Genomic DNA, 23,904 nt, shown 5'->3' on the forward strand with positions numbered 1-23,904 from the left:
AGGCAACTGCCAACATCCGCCAGCCCTGCGCACCTCCCCAGGGGCTTCTTTCCTCTCTCAACTACACCTCCTACACATCCCGAAGGCTCTCCCACCCTGGGCAGCCAGCCCCTTTGACCCTCCCCAGAACGATCGGCCCAGGGCCCCTGTCAGGAACAACTCAGAGAGGGTACCAGAAGGAAGCAACAGAGAAGAGCTACAGCCTCTCCAGACGAGCACCGCCAGGTGAACGGGTGATCGGACACGGGGTGCTGAGCTCGCTCAGGGGTGCTGTCACCCACAGCTCAGCGCCGCCCCACGCCCCGCTCTTGCCTGTCGCTTCTTGCCGCTCCCCCTCAGCCACACCAGTGGGAGGACACCTTTCACCACAGCCCTAGAGGCTTTCCAGAGGACAGGAAGATCCCTGAGGGGGTTGGCTCCTTGCCCCTTTCTGGAGCAGCTTCCTCACTCGGGCTCCTCCCAGTCCTCCCTGGAGACGCAGGGGCTCTAAGCACCCTAAGAAAGGACAAGGGAAGGCTCCCTGGGGAGCGACTGTGTTCCATGTGTTCAATGTGAGCAACGTGACTGTCACAGAGGCTGTGCAAACAGTGTGATCGGGGCTTCTGGGCCACAAACCCAGGCCAGCTGGCTCAAACTCATTTCCCCTCATGAATTTATATTCCCTCGTCAATTCTTTTTCCCACCACCCCAGAACAGCAGGGGCCACCAAGTGTGGCTGGGTCTTTGAAGCAGGACTTCAGCTGCTGGGAAGGGATGGGATCGTGGCCACTGTCAGTGGAGCCCTCCCACCTGAATTCTGGGAGGAAGTCTTGGCCTACAGACTGAAGTCCAGAAATCTTCCTCAGCCTGGCCTTGGAAGCGAAGGAAAGCCGCTGGCATCCTGTCTCAGTGGGAGGACCACTGGCCCTCACCTCACTGTTGCCACCACCCCACAGCCCCAACATTTGCTCATGTGGTTTCTCACACCTGGGATGTGTCCCAGACCCTCTCTTCCTACACAAATTCGGTCAGATCACCTCCTTCAGAAAGGCCTCCTCTACCACTTTCAGCGCATCCCACACGCCCGCTACGGAGGACTTCGCCCCCCCCCCCCACTTCAAAGAATAAGCATATGCTAATCACGCCCGGATGTAAAGAACCTACGGATGTTGTCTCATAGGGCCAAAGAGACGTTGCAGATGCGATCAAGTGGAGGCTCTTGAGATGGGGAGATGACCCTAGGTCACCTGGCTGGGCCTGATGTAATCACAGGGTCCTTACATGAGGGATGCACAAGGAGTTGGAACTTGGTGTGACAACAAAAGCAGAGGGACAGACAGAAAAGAGGCTGCTGGCTTTGCAGATAGAGGAAAAGGGGCCACCAGCTAAAGGATCTGGCAGCTTCGGGAGGCTGGGACAGGGGAGAAAACAAATCCTTCCCCAGAGCCTCCAGAAGGAACACAGCCCTGTGGACCCAGATCCAGTCCTGACCTCCAGAACCGTACGATAATCAACTTGTGTTATTTCAAGCCACTACACTTGTGGGGTTTGTGCCACAAGGACACTAACACACACACACACACACACACACACACACACACTTCTTTTAACTCTAGCGACCTTGAGTATCATTTAAAGTGCTGGTCCTCGGGGGTTCATATGTGCATGTTTTTCTTCTGGACTAGACCGTACAAGTCAGAGGGGCTGGGCCTGCTTTCTTTCCGGTGCCCTTCTGTCACCTCCAGAGAGCAATGTGCCACCAGGTGCTCAGTAACACCTGTGGAAGGTCTGCGGGACCGTGCTGCTGCGCCTCTCACCAGTTCCAGAGTCAGGCGAAAGAGAAACGGGGGCAAAGCCAAGGGCTGAGCCAGTTCCTCCAAGACTAAGGAGTTTCCACATTAGTCACTACCAGCAAGTTTCCAATCTGCCAAGGGGGACCCAGGAGCAGGGACTGCTCATTCACCCTAGCAATCCCGTCCTACTTTAGCCCCAGACAAGGGACTAGAGCAACGGCATAGCCGCCTTGCCATCATGCCACATATCAAATGACCAGCCACAAGAAGCTGAGAGGCAGGGAAAATTGGCCAAGGAACCACTTTAGAATTTGGAGAAGAGCAGTCCCCCTACAAACAGCCCAGGTAAAGCTGTCTACCAGGAAGTTTCAGAGACATACATACTAAAGACAAATGAGAGCGACTGCTGTTGATCAGAAATTGCTATCGCTCACAGCCAGGGTAGGTCAGTGTGGCTCCCAGCACAGCTTGCCAGGAAATGACACAATGTCCCCAGAAGATGGAGCAGCTAAAGCCCGGGCTAGAAATCACGGACAGATTCGGTGTTTGTTTCCTAGAGGCCCCACCTCTCTCATCACGAGGCCAGAACGGCTCACAGACCTCCACTCCTTACCAGCAAACTTCAGGTACCTCGCCCTGCAAATCAGCCATCCTGTCGTCCCCACCTCGGGGGCAGGGGCTGCTGGTTTTGCAGCGTCCAGGCTGGGGTGGGGGCGGGGAGGAAACAGGGCCACACCTTCAGCAGTTGCAGCATTTGCCAGTTGCGTCACGGCCAAAGGCAGTGGAGAATGTCAGCAGGAAGCAAGTGGGAACAGAGGGGTCCTATGAGGTCCCCGAGTCCCCAGCAGAGAAGGAGAGAACAGGCACACACACGTGTGCACGTGAGGCCAAGGAGCAGAGGCTGCACGCCCTCAATGGATCCACAGGCTCTGGGGCCGGGCAGATCCGGTCTAACACCCAGCGACCCGCTTCACTGGCCCCATGTGGCCTCGGGCAAGCCACCTGACCTCACCACGCTTCACGTTCCTTCTCTGCAAAAGGAGAACAAAAGCCCCCACCTGACTGGTGTCCAACACCGAGCGAGCGGCGACAGAGTGACGTGAACAACATGAGCTGCACGGTAAGCCCACGGTCAGGGGTGGGAGGACAAGGATGGATAAGTTATTATTTGCTCCACAAGCACTGGGACAACAGATTTTTTTTTCTATTTGTGCCTAAAATGTTTACCCACATCTCTCATTAATGATAAAGATAAAAGCTCCACTTGGTGAACCGGCATGACCCAATCCTCCCCCACCGACCATTCCTCGTGTACCATCCCGGCGTGGAGTCGAACCATGATCTCACACGGGAACATATCAAGCGATTCAGCCGGAAATGCAAACAGTCTGCTATCCGTGCCCAACCGAAGGGCAAAGCAGAAGATGAAGCCTCCGTGAGTCAGAGGTCGCCGCTGCGGCAGGCAGGACACATTACTCTGCGCTCCACAGGGAAAGACGACGTGTCCTGGTGGGAGCTAAAGAGGAGCAGAGCGACAGAGGACAAGAGCCCCGAGCAGGAACAGGACTGCAGGAAATGGAAGCCGGCAAAAGCACAGATAAGCGACGGGTAAAAACTACCCTTGACACCGGCCCTTGGGTTTTAAAGAAGAAACAGAATCCAGCTGCAAGGTGGACGTGTGAAGAACCAGGACGTGAGACAAAAACTTAAGGTACTACAGAAAGCCTTGCTGCTCCCCCATTTCCTAAATCACAGGGAATATCAGAGAGGGGGGGAGAGCCACAAAATGACAAAATGAGTATGACTGAGCCCCGGGACCCAGGCAGCACGGCTCCAAACCCGCCCCAGCCCTGCTCTGCAGCAGCCAGGTGACAAAGGAGCAAGGCAGGGAGCCATCTGTGCCACAGTGTCTGCCCTCTCATTTAGGGAGAACAGTCCCTGCCCTGCCTGAGCTGTGAGCTGCAGAGTTCACTGGACAAGTAGTTTCAAGCACTCACTTCGCACAAAGACACTGTGGAGCCTTGTGGGAGACAGAGATGAATCACACACACAGCCCGCTCTCTCCAGAGCTGATCCTCTCTCAGGAGAAGCAAGACAAGTGCCCCAGTAACAAAAGGAGGTAGACAGCGGGGTCATGAGCAGTCTGGGAGCTCAAGGCTGCGTCCAGTTTGGCAATTCGTTCCACACTTGTGGGCACGATGCTAGGCCCTGGGGATACTAAAACGAACAAGACATTGTCCCTCTCTTTGAGGAACCGAATTCTAGAAGGAAAAACAGCCATATCAACAAATTATCCACCAGGCAATGCCTTGAGTGCTGTACAGAAGTACGAATACAAAACCGTGCTAACAGAAGAGGGAGCAGCTGCTGCTACCTCAGGCCCCTGGGCAGCTCTAAAGGAGGCGAGACTTCAGCTGAGCCTTGAATGATGAGCAAGCTTGTACTTGCCAAGTAAAGAAGAGACAGGAGGGCCTGAGGGGCAACGGCAGCAGCATACGAGAGCTGAGTCCCAAAAGGTCCTGGATCTTCCAAAGGCCTGGGGCAGCTAGCAGCAAGAGGCCAGGCTGGAAGGAATTGGACAGACTGGAGGATGCATCAGCAGTGGCTCTGTGCGAAAGGACACGCCCGAGCCACGCCTGGAAGGACAACTACCGAGACTCAAGGATTCTGGGAGATGCGGTGTGAGAATGTGCCCTAAAACGGCACAAGCCAGACGTGGGCCTTTGGCAGCAGGTGTCCATAGAGCCAAAGAGCGTTCAGGAAAAATCCAGAGGCCCAAGAAGGTGCTGACTATTCAGAGAGCGTCAGGGAGGAGAAAGAATGACCCAGGAAAGCATCTGCTAGAAAGAAGAACGAGACCTATTCCAACCCTTGTGCAGCGGGGGGAGCAGCAAGCATCCAAGTAAAGGTGAAGAAGCAAAGCTCCATGTAAATCCCACGCTTCTGAAAGCAGGAAGAGAACACTGGCTCTAGACAACTGAGATCTGGGGGCTTCGCTGGAAGAAAATGTCCCATTGGGATTCCAGGCCAAAGGCTCTCTACTGGGCTGGGGGTTGGTCAGAACACATCTCCTCACCTGAGGGTTTTCCCCCTTCCCCAAATTCTCACTTTCCCTCCCAAGCAAATTAGAATTAGGGGGCAAGGCTGCCGACAGGGCGGCTCCCCCAAATGCAACTTCCTAATTCCAAGCATGACCATCCAGACCCAGAAGAGTGCTTTCGTCGATGTGAGCAGCCCCCTTTTGTGAACTGCTACCATGTGTCAAACCACCCTGGCCTGCCCCACTTCTTGGGCATTACAGCAAAAATGCCCTGGATGCTGATCTTGGGCCTGGTGCCTGACCCAGTGAAGTTAGGAAAGTGGATTTTCCTTCCTAAAGCAGACTTCATAGACTCCCACAACAAGGGTCAACTCTCAAAGGCAGCCGGCCCTTCAGACAGCAAGGCCTCATACACTTCCCCTCACAGATCCCTCTCCCAGAGCCCAGGACGGCCCCTCTCCACTTTCCTCTCCACTTTCCGCCCCATAGCACCTGCCTCCACCCCCCAGGTCCCTCACCTTCCCTTCTAAGGGGCCTCAACCAGGGAGGCTGAAGAAACTCATCCAACCAGTTCCCAGGTGGGAGGAAAGGAGCCTTCTCCCTGAGCTGAGAGGTTAGGAGAGCAGAAGGCAGCCGGGAGGGGCAGCTGTCACCAAAGCCCAGATTCTCGGGGGAGGGGAGGCACGTGGTGTGGAGCAGCACAGACCAGGCAGCACAGTCCTGCTCCTGGAAGAGCGAGGCCTTGCTTCAAGGTAAAATACACAGCCAAGTCAGGGTGGCAATCTGCTCCCCGACCTCCCTGCTCCTGCAGCCCAGAGCTCCAGAAGTTGTGGGCACAGCCCCTGCCTAGCAGTGTCCATCCGGGATGAAACAGCGTGGGGGAGAACTTCCTTTCACTTGCTGACCTGCCACCACTTGATTTTATCCAAAATAGCCACCCTCTGTGGATTCTGGGAAAAAGAAACTTCAGGAAGAAGTAGGAGATTAACTCTGCTTTTCCTAGTGCCTATGCACCTTTGTGCTGGGTCCCTCCAACAGCGGCCCCTTCTCTAAACCACCCAACTCTGAATGTTCAGATATCAGAAGACCCTCTGAAACCCCCAGCAGAACCGTCTATAGCCTCCTCGAAAAAGGAACATAGGACTGTCTTGCTCTTACCCAGCCACAACTGACAAATCCACTAGAAGAAACCAGGGCAGGATAGGAGGAAAACAACAACAACAAACACAATAGCTCTCCTTTACCTGCAACCACGGTGTTCCTCAGTTTCTGAACCCCCAAGGGAGAAACCTACCTTTTGCCCCCAAACCTGTGGCTGGCCAGGTTTCACGGGGGGGGGGGGGGGGGGGGGAGTTCAGAGAAGCCTGGAGGCCCAGAGCTGAGAGTACTCGTCAGGCCCCCTCGTACCCCTGGCCTGGCCTCAGCGGGGTACCTTACCGCCTTCCTCAAAAGGGCTCCCATCAGAGCACCGAGAGGGCCGCCTGGGGCCCGGGAGCTGCATCCTCCCAGGCCCGGCAGCCCAGCGGTTAACAGGCTTGGGGCGAGCAGCGAGCTGCCACCAACAGCCTCGGGAATTAAAGTGCCCGCCGCCTCCTGCAAAACCTCTCCAATCAATGTCCTATTCAGAACCAGTTCTGCGTGTGGGTCATGCTTTCTGCATTTCTTTCATTCCTGATGCCTGGGGGGCCCCTGACGGAGGAAATGAGGCTTCTCACCCTAATTCAGCAGGTGCCCCCTGAGTGAGGACCCAGGTCACAGCTGGGCAGGTCAGCACTGCCCCACGGAGGACATGCAAATACGTGGGCAATTAAACACAAGGGGACACTAACTGTAGGAAGTCAAACACTGACGACACTTGAACAAAGCCCGATCATTCAGCATCACAACAATACTCCATTTACGTGACTCCTCCCCCAGCCCAGGCCCTCAAAGCCTGAGGATATTAACCCCTGTCCTTACAACAGCCAGGAGCACAGGGAAGGGGCAGGTGGGAGCAGGAATTATTATTACCGTTTTACAGATCAGGAACCGGAGGTACCAGTGGCTCCCAAAATGCCAGACTGGAACACCAACTAGCATGCTATTCGGGCGCACCAGGCCTCGTGCTGAACACAATCTCTACGTAATCTCCTCACAACAACCCCAAGGTCCAGAACCATGTGTTCACTTAACCGAGGCCGGAACAGTGAGGTAGGAGGGAAAGCCAGGGTTTCCTGGAATCCTTGCTTCCTGAGTTCACCATTCCTCAACACTGCCTCCTATGGGGGGCCTTAAGGGATGCAGATGGCACTCCGTCAGCCCACTTTGTATGAATGCCCTCGGGCACTTTAAGTTTTACAAGCAACACTTTGCTCAGAACAAGTTCTTACGCTACAGGGCAACCTCAGAAAGATGGCAAAATGGAGTCACCTGGGAATTTATAACTCCCTTCTAGAAGCTTCCAGGAATGGTTTATGTGCCCATTGAAGATGGCCCACGGACCAGTGCACAGGCTGCCTTTCTGCACCCCGTCACAGTGAGGGGTACTCCTCTGCACAGCAGCTTGATGAGGAGCAAGGACCTGAAGTGTCTTCTGTGAACGCTCTAACTTCTTCACACAGTTACAGCCTCCTACAGGTAAGAACCAGATCTTGTTGTACCCTTTTGCCTCCAGGTCTTCTGACACTCAAATGCCTACTGCTGATTTTGGGAGCTGTGCAAACACATGCTAGAAAAAGGCCAAAGTGAAGCACACAGGGTCGATGGTATTTTCTGAGCTCTTATGGGAGAAAAAGGTTTGGGAATGGAGAGCCAAGCTGTTCACCTCTTCTTGGCTGCCTGGTCAGACCCAGCCCAGCTGAAAGCTGCAGAATCGAGGCTTAGAGGACTTCCTTCTGAAAACAGGATTACTCAAACCCGCTAACATTTATTGGCAGTATAAACCATGTCCCAGGTCGTGAGAACACAGCAATACAGAAGACAAATCCTTGCTATCAGAAGCTTACCCTCCAGGAAGGAAGGACACAAAAGGTAGACAAATGGCTAATATATTTCTGGATAGTGGTAAGTGTCATAAAGAAGATAAAGCAGGGAAAAGAGTGAGGCACTCTCTCTCAAATAAATAAAAATAAATCTTTTTTAAAAAGGGGAGGAGCGTCTGGATGGCTCAGTCGGTTAAGCACCTGCCCTCAGCTCAGGTTATGATCTCAGGGTCCTGGGATGGAGTCCTGAGCCTGGCTCCCTGCTCAGCAGGGATTGCTTATCCCTCTCCCTCTGACCCTGCTTGGGCATGCTCGGGAACGTGCACTCTCTCTTTCTCTCTCAAAAATTAATTAATTAATTAATTCTTAAAAAAAAAAAAAAAAGTGGGGGATGGGGATGTTATTTGGTCAAGAGGCCCGGGAAGCCTCCGAGGAAGGGACTCTTGAGCACAATCCTATTTAAGAAGCAGGCAGACATGCAAAGTTCTGGGGGAAGAGCCTTCCAACAATCCTTTCCTCTACTCCACCTCAGCCACCCACCCACACATTTCATATGTCCTAGACCTCACCACCACCGGTAAGTGCAGCCTTCCAAAGTATCTTACTTTTCAGCATCCCACTCTCCGCACCCACTGAAGAGGAGCTGAGTATAAACATTACTAACCACACAACAAAATAAGCCATTACAAGATGGAACAAACTGGTACTCCAAGAGCTAAAAGAAAAGAAAAATCTGGGCACCTGGGTGGCTCAGACAGTTGAGCATCTGACTCTTGGTTTCGGCTCAGGTCATGATCTCATGGGTCACGGGATCCAGCCCATGTACAGCTCCATGCTCAGCAGGGAGTCTACCTGAACACCCTCTCCCTCTGCCCCTGCCCCCACTCTCTCTCAAATAAATAAATCTTAAAATAAATAAATAAATTTTCCAATAAAGAAAAGCCCAGGACTAGATGGCCCCACTAGTGAATTCTACCAAATACTTAAAGGAATTAATACCAATTCTTTACAAACTCTTCCAAAAATAGAAGAGGAAGGAATACTTCCCAACTCATTCTATGAGGCCATATTGCTCTGATATCAAAACCAGACATCACAAGAAAAGAAAGCTACAGTCTAAAATCCCTAATAAAGATGCAAAAAATCCCCAGCAAAATACTAATAGAAACCAGTAATACATAAAAAGGAGTATACACTATGACCATATGGATATTAATGAAGTACAAAACCACCTGATAATCTCAGTAGACCCAGAAGAAACATTTGACAAAACTTAATGCCCTTCCATAATAAAAACACTTCCACAAACTAGGAATAGAGGGGAACATCCCCATCCTTATAAAGAGCATCTACAAAAAACCTATTGGTACTTCATACTTAATGAAGAAAGACTGAATGCCTTTCCCCTAAGATCAGGAGCAAGACAAGGATGTCATGCCATGTCTATTCAACACTGTACTAGAGTTCTAGCCAGGGCAATTAAGCAAGAAAAAGAAATAAAAGACATTCAGATTGAAAAGGAAGAAGTAAAACTATCTCTATTCACAGATGACATAATCTTGTATATAGAAAACCCTATACAGAAAAGGATTCCACTATAAAACCACCCTAAGGAATCCACTATAAAACTACTAGTACTAATGAAAGAGTTCAGCAACATAGCAGGTTACAAGATCAACACACAAAAATCAATTTTATTCCTATACACTGGCAGTGAACAATCCAAAAATGAAATAAAGAAACAAAACAACACCATTTATAATAGCAGCAAAAAGCTTAAAATACTTCAGAATATATTTATTTATTCATAATTTTTTTTAATTTATTTATTGGACAGACAGAGAGAACACAAGCAGGGGGAGCGGTAAGCAGAGGGAGAGGGAGAAGCAGGCTCTCCGCTGAGCAGGGAAACAATGCAGGGTTCCATCCCAGGACCCTGGGATCATGACCTGAGCCGAAGGTGGACACTTAACCAACTGAGCCACCCAGGTGCCCCTGGAATATCTTTAACAAGAGAAGTGTAAGACTTCTATACTGGAAACCACAAAACACCCCTGAAAGAATTAAAGATTTGAATCAATGGAAAGACATCTCATGTTCTCATGCATCAGAACCCTTAACATTGTTAAGCTGACAATATTCCCCAAATCAATCTACCAGCTCAACACGATCTCTGTGAAAATCTCAGCTGGGTTTTTTTTGTGTGTTTTTTTGTGTTTTTTTTGCAGAAACTGACAAGCAGATCCTAAAATTCCTATGGAAAAGCAAGAGACCCAGAATAAACAAAACAATCTTGCAAAAGACCAAAGTTGGAAGACTCACAGTTCCTGATTTCAACACTAACTAGGAAGCTACGCTTCCTAAGACTATGCTGTGCTGGCATAAAGGCAGACATCCAGATTAATAGAATAGAATCGAGAGTACAGAAATAAAACCTCACATTTACAGTCAACTGATTCTTCATCAAGGGTACCAGGATGATTCAACAGAGAAAGAACAGACTTTCAGGGCGCCTGGGTGGCTTAGGTGGTTAAGCATCTGCCTTCGGCTCAAGTCATGATCCCAGGGTCCTGGGATGGAGCCCCCCCTTGGGCTCCCTGCTCAGGGAAGCAGGGAAGTCTGCTTCTTCCTCTCCCCCTCCCCCTGCTTGTGATGCCTCTCTCGCTGGCTGTCTCTATCTCTGTTGAATAAATAAATAAAATCTTTAAAAAAAAAAAAAAGAAAGAACGAACGGACTTTCAAGAAATGGTACTAAGACAACTGGATATTCACATGCAAATGAATGAATGTAGTTCACACTATATGCAAAAACCAAGGCAAAATGTATCATGGGGGGCGCCTGGGTGGCACAGCCCTTAAGCATCTGCCTTTGGCTCAGGGCGCGATCCCAGCGTTATGGGATTGAGCCCCACATCAGGTTCCTCTACTATGAGCCTGCTTCTTCCTCTCTCACTCCCCCTGCTTGTGTTCCCTCTCTCACTGGCTGTCTCTATCTCTGTTGAATAAATAAATAAAATCTTAAAAAAAAAAAAAAATGTATCATGGACCTAAAGGTGAGACCTAAAACTATAAAACTTTTAAAAGAAAACATAGAAGTAAATTTTGGTGAATTTGGGTTAGCAATGGTTTCTTAAATATCAAAATCACACACACCAAAATAAGTAAACTAGACTTTATCAAAATTAAAAACTTTAGTGTACCAAAGGGCGCTATCAAGAAAGTAAAAAAAGAAAAAAAAAAGTGAAAAGACAAATCACCAAATGGGAGAACATAGTTGTAAATCATGTATCTGACAATGGACTTGTAACTACGCTATCTAAGGAACTCTGACAACAATAATAAAACTCAATTTAAAAATGGGCAAAGACTTGAACAGATATTTCTCTAAAGAGGATATACGAATGGCCAATAAGCACATGAAAATATGCTCAACATCCTACATAGTTGGGGAGTGGAGAAATTAGAACCTTTGCACACTGCTGCTAAGAATGTAAAATAGGGGCGCCTGGGTGGCCCAGCGGTTAAGCATCTGCCTTCGGCTCAGGGCGTGATCCCGGCGTTATGGGATCGAGCCCCACATCAGGCTCCTCTGCTATGAGCCTGCTTCTTCCTCTCCCACTCCCCCTGCCTGTGTTCCCTCTCTCGCTGGCTGTCTCTATCTCTGTCGAATAAATAAAATCTTTAAAAAAAAAAAAAGAATGTAAGATAGTGCAGGTTATTTGGAAAACAATTCAGCAGTTCCTCAAAAAGTTAGAGTTCCCATGTGGCCAGGCAAATGTACTCCTGGGTATATACCTAAGAGAACTTAAAAATGTCCATACAAAAAGCTGTACATAACTGTTCACAGCACCATTATTCATAATACCCAAAATGTGGAAACAGTTCAAATGCCCATCAACTGATGAAAAGATAAACAAAATGCAGTTTATCCATAAGACGGATTATTTGGCAATAAAAAGAATGAAGGTCTGATTACGTTCCACAACACCCATGACTCTTGAAAACATCATGCTAAGTGAAAGATGTCATAATAAACTGCATATTTATGAACTCATTTATGTGAAATATCCAGAATAGGCAAATACATAGAGAAAGTAGATTTGTGGTTGCATGGGGATGGGGGATAGAAAGAATGGGAAATGACTGCTAATGGGTATGGGGTTTCTTTTTTTTTAAGGTAGTTTTTTGGGTTTTTGTTTTTAAGATTTTATTTTTATTTATTTGACAGAGAGCACAAGCTGCGGGAGCAGCAGAGGGCAAGGGAGAGGCAGGCTCAAGAAGCAGGAGGCCCAATGCGGGGTTCAATCCCAGGCCCCTGGGATCATGACCTGAGCTGAAGACAGACGCTTAAGGGCTGAGCCACCCAGGCACCCGAGGGTATGGGGTTTCTTTGGGGACGATAAAAATGTTTTAGGATTAGATAGTGGTAATGGCTGCACGACTCTGTGAATATATTAAAAACCACTAAATACTTTACATGGATGAATTTTAAGATATGTGAAATACATCTCAAAGTTATAAATTAGTCAATCAAATCTTAAAAAGGAGTCAGTCAGTGGGAAAAGTACAGACTATTCAATAACTGGTCCTAGAAAATTTGGCTATTCCTCCAGAAAAAATAAAATCAGTTTGATCTTACAAGGCTGAGTGGTTCTCTACTTTGGCTGGACATAAAAGTCACCTGGAGCGTTTCATAACCATGCCTGGGCCCCACCCCAAGATATTTTTATTTTATTGGTCTGATCTGAAGTGAGACTCAGACATCAGTACTTTCTTTTTTAAAGCTCCTCATAAGGCTTTAGTGTTGGAGCCAGAGTTAAGATCCAGGCTCATATGAAGAAAATACATTCCAGGTGAATTTAAAATGTAAGCATGGGAAGCAAAACGTAAATTTAAAAGAAAATATACAAATGTATTTTAAAAGTCAGAGTAGGAAAGGATTTCTTGAACAAGAGAAAGTACAAACAAAAGACTGGTAAACCTGACATTAAAATTAAAACTTCCTTATGAAAAAAATGACACTTATTAATAAAGTTAAGATAACCCACAGTTCTATGTAATGAGTATAACCTACCCAAGATCAGTTAACATACGTAGCTTAACTCCTACAAATCAAAAAGAAAAAGGCAATAGCACATTTTTTTTTAACTTGAGAGCAGAAGAGAGCATGTACCAGTTGATTTAAACACATCAACATGGATAAATCTAGATAACAATGTTGGATAAAAAAAATCCAAGTTCAAGAAGACCACACTGACCATGATGTTGTATACATCAAAATTAAAACATGATACCATATCTTACTTACGGACAACAGTAAAAAGTATAAAAACATGCAAAGGTATAATAAACACCATATTCAGGAGAATGTCACTTCTGGGGAGGGAGGGAAGAGAAAGGTTTCCCCAAGAAACCATGTTCCCTTGCATGTGGAACATTCTCACTCTCTTGATAAATGAGAGGCAAATTCGATAGGATTACCATTTGCCAGGTCAGGATGGTGGGCACGGGAACCCGGGCGGGGGTTCCTAGGCAGGGGTGGGCCCCAGCCTCCCGGAGACTGGGGCAACCAGCACCGAGGCTACACACCCAAGCACCTTTCAGCAGCTACCATAACCAAAACGAAGGAACACAGCTCCTGATGGAAAAAGGCCTGGGCTGTCTTAACACTGCAGCTCCTCCCTGTCATTTTCTGGCCTCCGAAAGCACCGTGTGGCACCCAGGGAGATGCTTAAAACGGAACGGGACTGAAAGCATTCTCGTTTCTATGAAGGCAAGTGCCCTTTGGGCGAACTGGCAATCTACCGGGGCGGAGCTGGATTAGGGCTGGCCCTGTCTCTGCTGTCCCGTAACACATGAAAACTGCACTGGTTGGACTCCCCGTGGAGACAGCTGTCCAGAAAGCCACATTTTTAAGAGAGTTTTGAAACAGTCTTGGGTAAAGCTGAGCGCCTGCGACCCGGGGTCATTCAAAAGTTCAAATCACATTCCTGCCAAGTCTTGGGGAGTGATCCTGGACAAATTTCCAACCTTGCGTGGACTACACTTCCTTCTCTGTGGCTGGGGGTAACACCACTTACTTGGCCTGAGAGGAGTAGTGATACTATTACCTAAGTATGAACGTTTTTGAAACTTTTCGTCCATCTGGTTGGGAATCTTTTAAAAAAATACGGTAAGCACTTCCTTGCATGCCTTCCTAAACAGTCAAGGGAGCATAATTCAACCTTTTCTGGATGACTCAAGGTCACAATTACAGCAAAGCATCAATTATCAAAATGATAATCCCCCCCGAGGGCCAAGGTGTGCCAGGTCATCCGTCCTAAATAAGAGACCCCGGCTTCCGCCAGCGCCAGCCCCTCCTCCTGCTCCGACCTCTGTCCACTCTTCCTGCCAGCTCTCAGCTCCTCGTGGGCATTTTCCCTCTCTGCGCTCATCTCTTTACCGTGTTTCCCCTGCTGCTTCCTTTCAGCTGACAGCTCGGAAGGAGGACGGCAGCACACATATAGGAGTTAAACAGAGTCTGAAGGCGCAAGGGTGAAAAATACCGTAGGAACTTGCGTCCTGGCTGATCTGGGGCTGGCTGGCTGATGCGGGTAAGCGAGGCTGCAGAGGGGACAGGTCAGGAAGAACATGAAAGAGGTGACCCCCACCACTGCCTTCCGTGGGGTATTACGGCACCTAGAATGGGATGAACTATACTCAAAACTGCAAGCACACCCCCCTGTTGGCTCTGGGCCCAACCTGCATGGGGGCAGAGCCCGCAGCGCACCTGGCGGGACTGGACCCAGCGACCCCGGCAGCCTTGAGCTTTCCAGGCTGCAGGAATACAGAGCGGCCTGCCCCTCTGCCACAGCAGCCGACCACAGGTTAACTCTCCTAACTACCCTAGACACCTTTAGAAAGGAAGAGAGCATTTGTGAAGAGTGTGAAAATCTCTTTAATTCTTAAGATTTCACCATACGGTAGGGTTTCACTTACACAAAAAATATTTATTGGAGGGGCGCCAGGGTGGCTCAGTCAGTTAAACGCCTGCCTTCGGTTGGGGTCATGATGATGGGGGGGGGGGCGATAGACCCCCCCCAACAACAGGCTCTCTGCTCAGCAGGGAGTCTGCTTCTCCCTCTCCCTTTGCCCTTCCCCCCACTCATGTGGGAGCTTTCTCAAATAAATAAAATCTTTAAAAAAATATTTATTGGAACCCTACGACACAGCAAGCACTGGGGATGTAGCAATGTGCAGGGCAGACAGAGGCTGCGTGAATACTGGTTCCCTTTTCCTGTCAACAAGCACTTGTCAACTATTGCTCAAGAACCTCCAATGTATACACACACACACACGTACACACACAGTATTGTAGCCTGGAGAGTATAGGATGTGAGTTTTTAAGAGCTTCCAGTACCTGTAGAACCCATCTCTCCTCTTGAGATCCTGTTACCGCAGTAAGAACTAGACTTCACTCATCCTGCATCTCTCCCTGCATTCACAGTCAGACCCCAGTAATAATCAGTAACTACGAGGACTCCCAAACCGGGTTTTCCAAAAGGCTGCCTGAGCGCATCAGAACCTTGTGCAGGTCCTGTGTCCAGCCACACAATCTGCTCAGCAGGAAACTTAAAAATCCACTGCCTGAGCTTAAACCAGAGATCCCTCCCCAAAGGCCAGCCAGAGAACTGCACAAAGCCTGGCTCTCCCTTTGCCTGCGTTCCCAGATGGCAACAGCCCACCCAGGTGGGGCCTCACCCCCACCACAGCCTTCTCCCCGCAGCTCCCAAGGAATAAAAACTGGAGCCAATGAGACCACCAAGCCCAGATTACTCTCAGGCCGGGACCTCCGCACAAGCTCCTCACACCCTGCTGATTACACTTCATACTGTTCTCTGTGCTACACAGGAACAAAGATGAATCCAGCACAGTTCCTGCCTCAGAGAGCTTCTCATCAAAAGGAGCACAGAGCAGAGACCCAGTTAACAAGACCAGCCATCATTGCTGACAGCTAACTCCCAGAGGGACTGCCGAGTGTCTTCAGGTGCACCGCCTTCTAATCACGGGGTAGGCGACCCTGCCCAGTTCTCCTCCTCTAAGGTCACCCAAAACCAAAAATGCCTGGGGCTATTCAGGGCCATCTCTGCAACTTCCTCTGAGGCCAGATTGTAACTAGCTTTATGCAGTCTCTAGGCACCGATTGGCAGGCACAGAAAGTTCCTTCACCACAGGGCCTGCCTGGCTGTCCTGCGTGCACCACCGGGGCCCTCAGGGGGTGTGGTCTGGCTGATGACCACTTCCCTGGGCCTCACCCTCCACAGCCCATCCCTGCTTTCTGAGCCAGGGCAGGGCCCCCAGGAAACCACTCACCACAGCTTTGACAGCAGTCTTCGAGCAGGCCCCTCCCTTTGAGGTCTGTGGTTCCAGCTGAGAGAAGAGTCCACAGCCTGGCTGGGAGGACACAGCGCGAAGCTGAGCCGCTAGAGTCCAGCCAGAACCCGAGATAAGGCTCTGCAAGAATCCTCTTGCCACCTATGCAATCTGCCCAGCCCTCCCCTCCTTCTCCCTCATCTCCCCCACCCCTTCTTCCCTCCCTCTCTGAACCTAACTTATCTACAGGAGGCTAGGAGAGGGGCAGATAGCCTTCCCAGCTGTGAGGCCAGGTGGAGAGGCCAGGGACCATGCTGTGATTCATCATGGTTGGTTAGAAGCTAGGGAAATTCCAGAGCAAGGGAAGGCCAGGGCTGCCCCCGGTCACCATGTCCCCGGGGAGAGGCAGCACACACCTGGGAGTCCTGCGTCCTCAGCCCAACCATCGGAAATCTAGGATAGGGTAGAAAAGTCTAACTAGAAAGTCTGCAGTACCTAAGGTTTCTGTTTTTATGTGCCTCCAATTCCCCATCTCTGCCCAACACTGGAAATGCAAAGCCTTTTATCCAGAGTCCTGAGCAATGGCATGATATATCCTGGGCTACCCTCCCCCACCCCGCACAATCTGGCTGCAGAAATAATACAACTATCACTTACTGAACACCTCCGTGGGCTCTGCTGAGCATTTAACACACATTCTCATTGTTCATTCTCACACAATACCGTAAGTGGTAGGTATGATGACTAACTCCATTTTACAGGTGAGAAACAGGCTCAGAGCAGTTTAGCACCATGGGCTAGCAAGCTGGAAAGCTGGGATCTGACCCCAGGTGCACCCAGTTCCAAACCCTGTCCCTCAATCCCAAAGTGGGTTGCTCCAACTGGGATTCAAGCAAAGGCGATAAGAGATGAAGGGCAATTCTTCTCTCAGGCATTATCTCCCATATCCCTTGCTCAGGAGGCTTCCCAGGCCACCCCATCTAAAATGCCATCTCACCCTCTCTGTGGCAACACACATCCACCTTCCCTATCACATGTTTCTACTTATCACTGACAGGCTTGCCTTTTTTTTTTTTTTTTTTTTTAACTGACATGCTTTCTATTTCACTTTCTATCTTGCTCACTGTCAGCTCCCCCCACTACAAGTCAGTTCCAGGTCAATATTTGTGTATTTTGTCCACTGCATCTATATTCATATACAGTAGGCGCCAAATAAACGTTGAATGAACGAATACTTAGAAACAGAACTAAGAAGCCTAACTGTAGGAAGAAAAAAAGAAGGACGATCCATCCAGTCCGGGGAAGGAGAGATGAGAAAAGAGTGTGTGTGGCCAGGAGCAAGTTAGGGGCCCTAAGAGGAGCCCAACAGGAGGAAATGAGGGTCTGCCAGGTCCCCTGTGGATTCCAGTGGAGCCTTCCCGCACAGTAGTGACTTCCAGCTGCCAAGGCTCCAGCCTGAGGGCTTCTGCTGGGGAGGGTGGGCAGGCAGCCCTGGAACAAAGGCCTATGGACATGCAGCTGGCCAGCGGGCCGGCACAGAGCAGAGGCCTGGGCCAGAGGGGCAGCCTGGGGGGGCCGGGGAGGCAAATGAGGAGCTGAAGAGGGCCTCGGTGCAGCTGCAAAGGCAACAGCCTCCCAAAGCCCAGAGTTCCCTCAACCCCCAACACAACAGAGAATAACTAGACGGATCCACAATTAACCCTCCAGAGTCAGCGCCCCAGCCTGGGCTTGTGGCGACCCCTCTAGGCTTGGAGCCAGAGCCTTCACAAGGTTCTGAGAGGGGGTGGAGGTGAAGGGGCAAGCCACGCGTCTGGAACACAGTCCCTTTTCCCCTCCAGCCCTGGTCATCCCTCAGGCCATGGCCTTTGGCCTCCTCCGGTGTAAACACAGTGACCCTGGGTTAGCTGTGGATTTGGTAAGCCAAATGTTTACTCTGTAGCTGAGCTATCACAGGCCATGGATGTAAACTTCCACCATAGGATCCTGGTATTTACCATCTCCTATGGCACGCATGGGACATAGCCAGTAAACTTTAAAGCTCTCGAGAGCCTCTGCTAGCCACAGTGAGCCCTTTATTTTGTGTAAGAGTTTATGGAGCACTTTCCACATGTCTGGCTTCATTTGATCCTCACCACAACCTCTATAAGGAAGAGAAGGCAAGTAACCCTGCTTTACTCACGTGGAAACTGAGTCTGAAAGATACGTGATTTGCCCAGGTCATGCTTGAGAAAGCACGGATCAGCCAGAGCAGGAAATCTGAGTTCTAGTCCCCGTTTGGCCAACAGGGACCAGGCTCAAACTACCTCCCACCTCTGGGCTCTGCTTCCTTTGTGAGTAGACTAGGTTTATCAGAGGTGTCGTCCAGCACTAGCGACTCTACCAATCTTTCATGGTATGCAGTGGAGCCAAGACAAAAAGGCAAGCAAAATCCTGTGCTGGACTCTTGCCACTCCTCCTGATAGGCCACATCTAATAAAAGGCCACATCTTACAAAAGTGGAAAAGCCCCCAAAACAACTCTTAAACGACTCCTTCTGCTTCTAGGACTTGGTTTACCCCATGCTGACTCCCTGCCCTACCCCAGAGCAAGACACTAGGGAGCCAAGGGGTTGCCCAGCACTCAGGGAAGGGAATAGATTCAGCAGAAGCAGCAGGAGCATTAACAGCAGGCTTAGAAGGAAGAGATGAGGCATCTTGGGATCACTGGGAGGGGTGAACGAACGACAGAAGGGGTACACCTTCCTTTGGTTCTTACTCTCTAGGTTTTCTGCTGGGGATGGTTGGAATGAAGTCATTCCCAGCTCAAGTCAATCAGGACTCCACTCCCCATCCAGCAAGGGAGGTGCTGGAAAGGCACTCTCCTAAAAGGAAACAGGAGACACGCTAGAAGGGAAGCCCTCCTGGGCTGTCATTACTCTCCCTACTTATTTCTTAAGTTCAGTGTGATTGGGCTGCATGCAGAAGCAGGGCTGGGGAGACTGAGAACTCCCAGTCTAGGGTTCCAGGTAGGATAGCGCGGGGTCTGAGTCGCCTCCTCAGGGGCACCGGAGAAGACAGCCTCCCTCATTCACCAACAGTTTAGGAAGTGGCCTCGAGGATGAAACTCTTACAGCGGCCACTAACACCGCCCCCCCCCCAGGCCACACCTCTCCAGCCTCCTACCATTACATTTCCCATTCCGTTCTGTTTTCAAAAGCAGCTCCAAAGAGTAAAAGTAGCTACCTAAAGATGTCTTGAAATTTCAAGCTTGCACGTCTCATCTTAGCTTTCCAAACCAAAGGGCTGAGAATGGGGAGAAAATTAACCAAACAGATTTCAGGAGTGGGCGAGGTCGAGGACGACAGTGGCAGGCAGTGGCCTCTATGCCTTCGGCTCCCGACATCCCATTTCTGGCCACCCACTCTACCCCTGGCAGGACAAGAGCTGAGATTCCCAAGAACAAGCACCGTGTGGCACCAACCCGAAACAAGCTGCTGGCGCCCCTTGGGCTCCCAGGACCAAAGGCTGAAATCCCTCCCCAGAAGGGTCCACCCGGCCCGAGTCCCACAGTCCGAGGCAAGGGCCAGTCCTCCAGCGGCCGAGCGCGCAGGCGGAGAGGGCGGACGCAGCCTCGCGGGCTTCCCGGCTTTCAAACGGAGCTTCCCGGGGCCACCTGGCGCGCTCACTCCTTTTGTTTCCGGGGTGGGGACTACAGGACAGAAAAGGTGTCCGTGCGCGAGCCTCTCGCGCTCCGGTCCTCTGCCGGCTAGCCCTGGAAAGCGCCCACGCAGCCCCGGGCCCTCCTCGGCCGCCCCGAGTCCCCACCCCGCGGGGAGCTGGGGCGAGGGCCCGGGAGGGTGGGGGCCTCGGAGTGGCTCCGGGCGCGGCCACTGGCCGAAGGAGAGGGGAGAAGCGAGGGCCACTCACCGCGCGGTCGCCGCCCCGCTGGGTCCCGCACGCTCCGCGCGCGAGGCTGCCCAGGTGCGGCCGCGACGCAGGCGCGAGTTTGAAAGTCGCTCTCGGCAGGGGCTGAGGCTGCCGGCCGCTCCCGCCCACGGCCCAGCCCCTCGGCTGCCCCGGACGCGGCCAGCTGCTGACGCGGCCCCCGGGGACCCCAGCCCGCGCGCGCCTTTCCAGCGCCGGGCAGGAAGTCGGGGCCGGGCGAGCGGAGCCGGAGCTGCCGCGGGAGGGAGGCGGGCGGGAGGGGCGGGCCAGGAATTTTTCCAGTGGGTGGAGACTCGGGCCGGCCGCTGGAATCCAGCAATTGGCGGCTTCGCCGGGACCCGGAGAACCTTCGCGACGCGGCGAGCCGCAGCCCGGGGTGAAGGGGATCCTGCGCAGCTAATGATTAACGCCCGCAGGTGGGGCGAGCGCGCCGCCCAGACGGTGACCGTCCAGTCCCACGTGAGCCGCTCCCCGACCGCCCCGATGCTCGCAGATACAAAGACGCACGTGGTGGGGGTCACCCCGGTGTCACAGCCAAATATCCCCCATTGTGCGGCTAAGAAAGGGGGATTTCTAGTAAGACATTAGCTGGGATCGGCTTTGGGGGTCTCGATCCTACCAGACCAGGTCATCTCGGCTTTTCTGAGTCAGAAAGGCACGTTGTGAATTCCTCACCGCAACTCGGTCCCTGTGATCCTTTACAAATGTAAATCCAAGCCTCGGGGAAGCTGAGGAGATGAAGAAACGGGTAATTTAGCGGGAGTCCACCAAAAGACTGCTAGGTGGATAAAACAAGATTCAAGAAACCTGTGTAATAGAGAACCACGTTTTTGTAAAACGAAGACCAGAGAACCTGTCTCCTGTTTTTATGTCTGTATGTAATCATATGGACATGGGAAGGTACACACCTGGAAGGGGGTCACGGACACTCAATAAGGATAGCCTGGATTTTGAGCAAGATCATAAATTTTAAAACGCAAAATAATTCATCAATAAAGATGGAAAAAAGATGCTGTCCAGCACAAGGCAGACGAGAAGCCCAAGGTGGGGCCCCAGAAGAGATCCCACTGGTCAGACATTATCACCAGTTCCTAGGGAGAAAGAATGGAACACTGATATCGAATCACTGGGTTCTGTGTAGACAAGTGTGTATAGTAAACGGCAAATAAGAGTTGTTAAAAATAAAACAAGCCAAAAAAAAAAAAAAAAAAACTCCAAGCAAATGCAAACTCCAGGTGATTTACGGAGAGGGGAGGGGAGGAGAGGAGAGGGACGGGCGCGGAAGGAAATGGCTTTCAGGTGACTTTGAAACAGGATCCGGGCAGAGGGTGGGGTGAAGACAGCGGGGCTCCTGGCTCCCGACTGCGGGGGAAGGAGTAAGCGCTGGCCCTGGTCGGCCCCGGAAGCGGGACCCACATTCCTCGGGGAGGGAAGGTCGGCTCCAACCTTGCAGAGCCCTACATTCGCCTCCTGGAAGGGTGAAAGCGGAGATTGCGGAAGGAGTTTGGGGGTAAACAGCCGCCGCGGCTCCACCAGATATAGCCTGCCGGGCCCCCCGCCGAAGAGAAAAGTGAGAAGCCCCAAGTCCCTTCCTGCCTTCCGGGGGAGGGGGCGGGTCGGGGGGGGGTAGGCAGTCCTTCCTCATACTTCCGCCTTCTTTGATCCTGCTTTTTTCTCTCATCACCTGAATCCTATCAGTCCCGTTCTGTCCACCTGAAATCCCAAGTTCAAAGAAGGCTATTACTGAGTGCACCCCTCACTCCTCGGGCAGGGAATAGTGTCAATGACAGTAATAATAACTCATTTAGTGTATGCTTACCATTTGTAAGGCCCAGTGCTATGCTATTCACATTGTCTCTATCCTCGCAGTTACCTTGTGAACTAGTCAGTATCCTTATCCCCATTTTACAGATGGGAGAACTGAGGATCAGAAGGTTTCTTGCAACTTGACCAAGATTACATAACCAGCAAAAGCAGATCCTGACAAGATCCCAGATAGGTCCAACATTTGAGTGCTTACTATGTGCTAACCATTATTCTAAGCCCTTTGTACAAACGGTTATAGTCACAGAAGAAACAGAGGCAAGGTCCCGCAGCTCGTGTGTGATAGACCTGGGCAAAGCTAATCTTCATCACCATCTATTCTGCTTTCTTTTTGACACCTGTTATATTCAATTCAGCACTTCGTTATAATGCCTTGCATTGCTTCTGTTTTAATGTACATAACCTCTTTCCTAAAAAGATTGTAATCTTTCCTTATGGCAGAAGTCATACAGGAAGCACTCTGTAAAGCAATGCTGAATTCAGATGAAATAACCCAAACAGTTTGAAATCATATCTCACCTCTAAGGATAAAAACCTGTGTCTGGGCCCAGACTCCAGCGATCAGAGTCTCTCTCCTTCCTGCCCCTTCCCATCCTTGCTTTAGTGGCTGCACTCCCCCTGCTCTTAAATCACTTATTGGTATAATAATACCCTGTGCTCCAGTAATGACTTTAATCCAAGATCTCAAAGTGTTTTAACAAATACAGATTAATTCATCTTCACAGTACCCTGACTGAGATGGGCAGATGGAGGTATTCTCCCCCATTTTATGGGTGAGAAAACCAAGACAGCACAGAGAATCTCCATTCACAATGGAAATCAGTGGAAGGGTTTCTTCTCGAAGCCCTTCCCCTCCTCCTGCCGAACTCTTGGGGGCCAACATCTGCATCAAAATTTCAAATCCCAGAGACAAAGACCATTGAGTTTTCACCATAAAGGACATTTCCAAACTGTCATTTCAGCTGCTCTATTGTGGTAGACCTCAGGAGAGGGAGGGGATGTAAAGACCGAAAATCTCCTGAGGCTTTGTGCTTCCAGTCCTGAGAAGGAACCCGGGCTGGCTGGGATGGGGGAGGAAGTCCTCCTCCAAGGTGACCTAAAAAGCCCAACCAAGCTTTGAAGTCTCAAAGCTTCAAGAGATGCGAGTTGCATTTTGGTAATGTTCCTCAAAGTGTGCACCACAAGCAACAAGAGGATAAACTAAACGTCATCAAAGCTAAAACTTTTATGCCTCAAGGAGCTTCAAGAAAGTAAAAAAACAACCCAAAAAATGAGAGAATTGTTGCAAATCATATATCTGATAAGAGTTTATCTAGAATATGTAAGGAATCCCTACAAGCAAATAACCCAAATAAAAAAGCAACCCAATTTAAAAATGGGCAAAAAATCTAAATAGACATTTCTCCAAAGACACACAGATGGCCAATAAGTATATGAAAAGATGCTCAACAACCTTAGCCATGATACAAATGAAAATCAAAAAAAAACCAAAAAACAACAACAACAACAACAAAAAAAAACCAATGAGGGGCACCCGGCTAGCTAGCTCAGTCAGTGGAGCATGTGACTCTTGTTCTCTGGGGTCATGAGTTCAAGCCCCATGTTGGGTGTGGAGCCAACTTAAAAAACTAAAAAGTAAAAAAAAAAAAATTTAAATGAGGGGTGGCTGGGAGCTTCAGTCTCTTAAGCCTATTTAAGGTTTTCTCTCTCTTGCGCTCTCTCTCCCTCTGCCCCTCCCCCCTCAAAAAAATTTTTTTAATGAAATCTCATTATATACCCATTAGGATGGCTAAAATAAAAAACATGTAGTAATTAGTGTTAACGAGGTTGTGGAGAAATTAGAACTCTCATACATGAATGATTAAACCGAGTGAACATAAGACTCAGCAATTCCATTCCCAGGTGTGTGTGTGTGTATGTGTATGTATGTGTGTGTATATATATATGTGTGTGTGTGTGTGTCTGTCTGTCTGTCTTCAAGAGAACTGAAAACATCTGTCCACACAAAACCTTGTACACGAATGTTCATAGCA

The 23,904-nt window shown here is 50.1% G+C and overlaps 1 protein-coding gene across 5 annotated transcripts in view; it reads right to left on the reverse strand.

Annotated features, from left to right (window-relative positions):
* The window catches only part of PLEKHG3 (pleckstrin homology and RhoGEF domain containing G3), a 102,045-nt gene that overhangs the window by 20,319 nt on the left and 57,822 nt on the right, over positions 1-23,904 (reverse strand). The window contains exons 1-2 of one of the 5 annotated variants that reach the window (XM_048220062.2): positions 20,030-20,270; positions 18,879-18,984 (exon numbers count right to left, since the gene is read on the reverse strand). The exons of 2 other annotated variants lie outside the window; for them this stretch is intronic. The gene's annotated coding sequence lies outside the window, so the exon portion shown is untranslated. Of the gene's footprint in view, positions 1-18,878; positions 18,985-19,345; positions 19,990-20,029; positions 20,271-23,904 lie in introns of those variants that run through there. 2 more of the 5 variants (XM_048220061.2, XM_048220060.2) reach the window with 2 other exon arrangements.

This window comes from Ursus arctos, unplaced genomic scaffold, assembly GCF_023065955.2.
Source record: "Ursus arctos isolate Adak ecotype North America unplaced genomic scaffold, UrsArc2.0 scaffold_25, whole genome shotgun sequence".
NCBI classification, from domain to species: Eukaryota; Metazoa; Chordata; class Mammalia; order Carnivora; family Ursidae; genus Ursus; species Ursus arctos.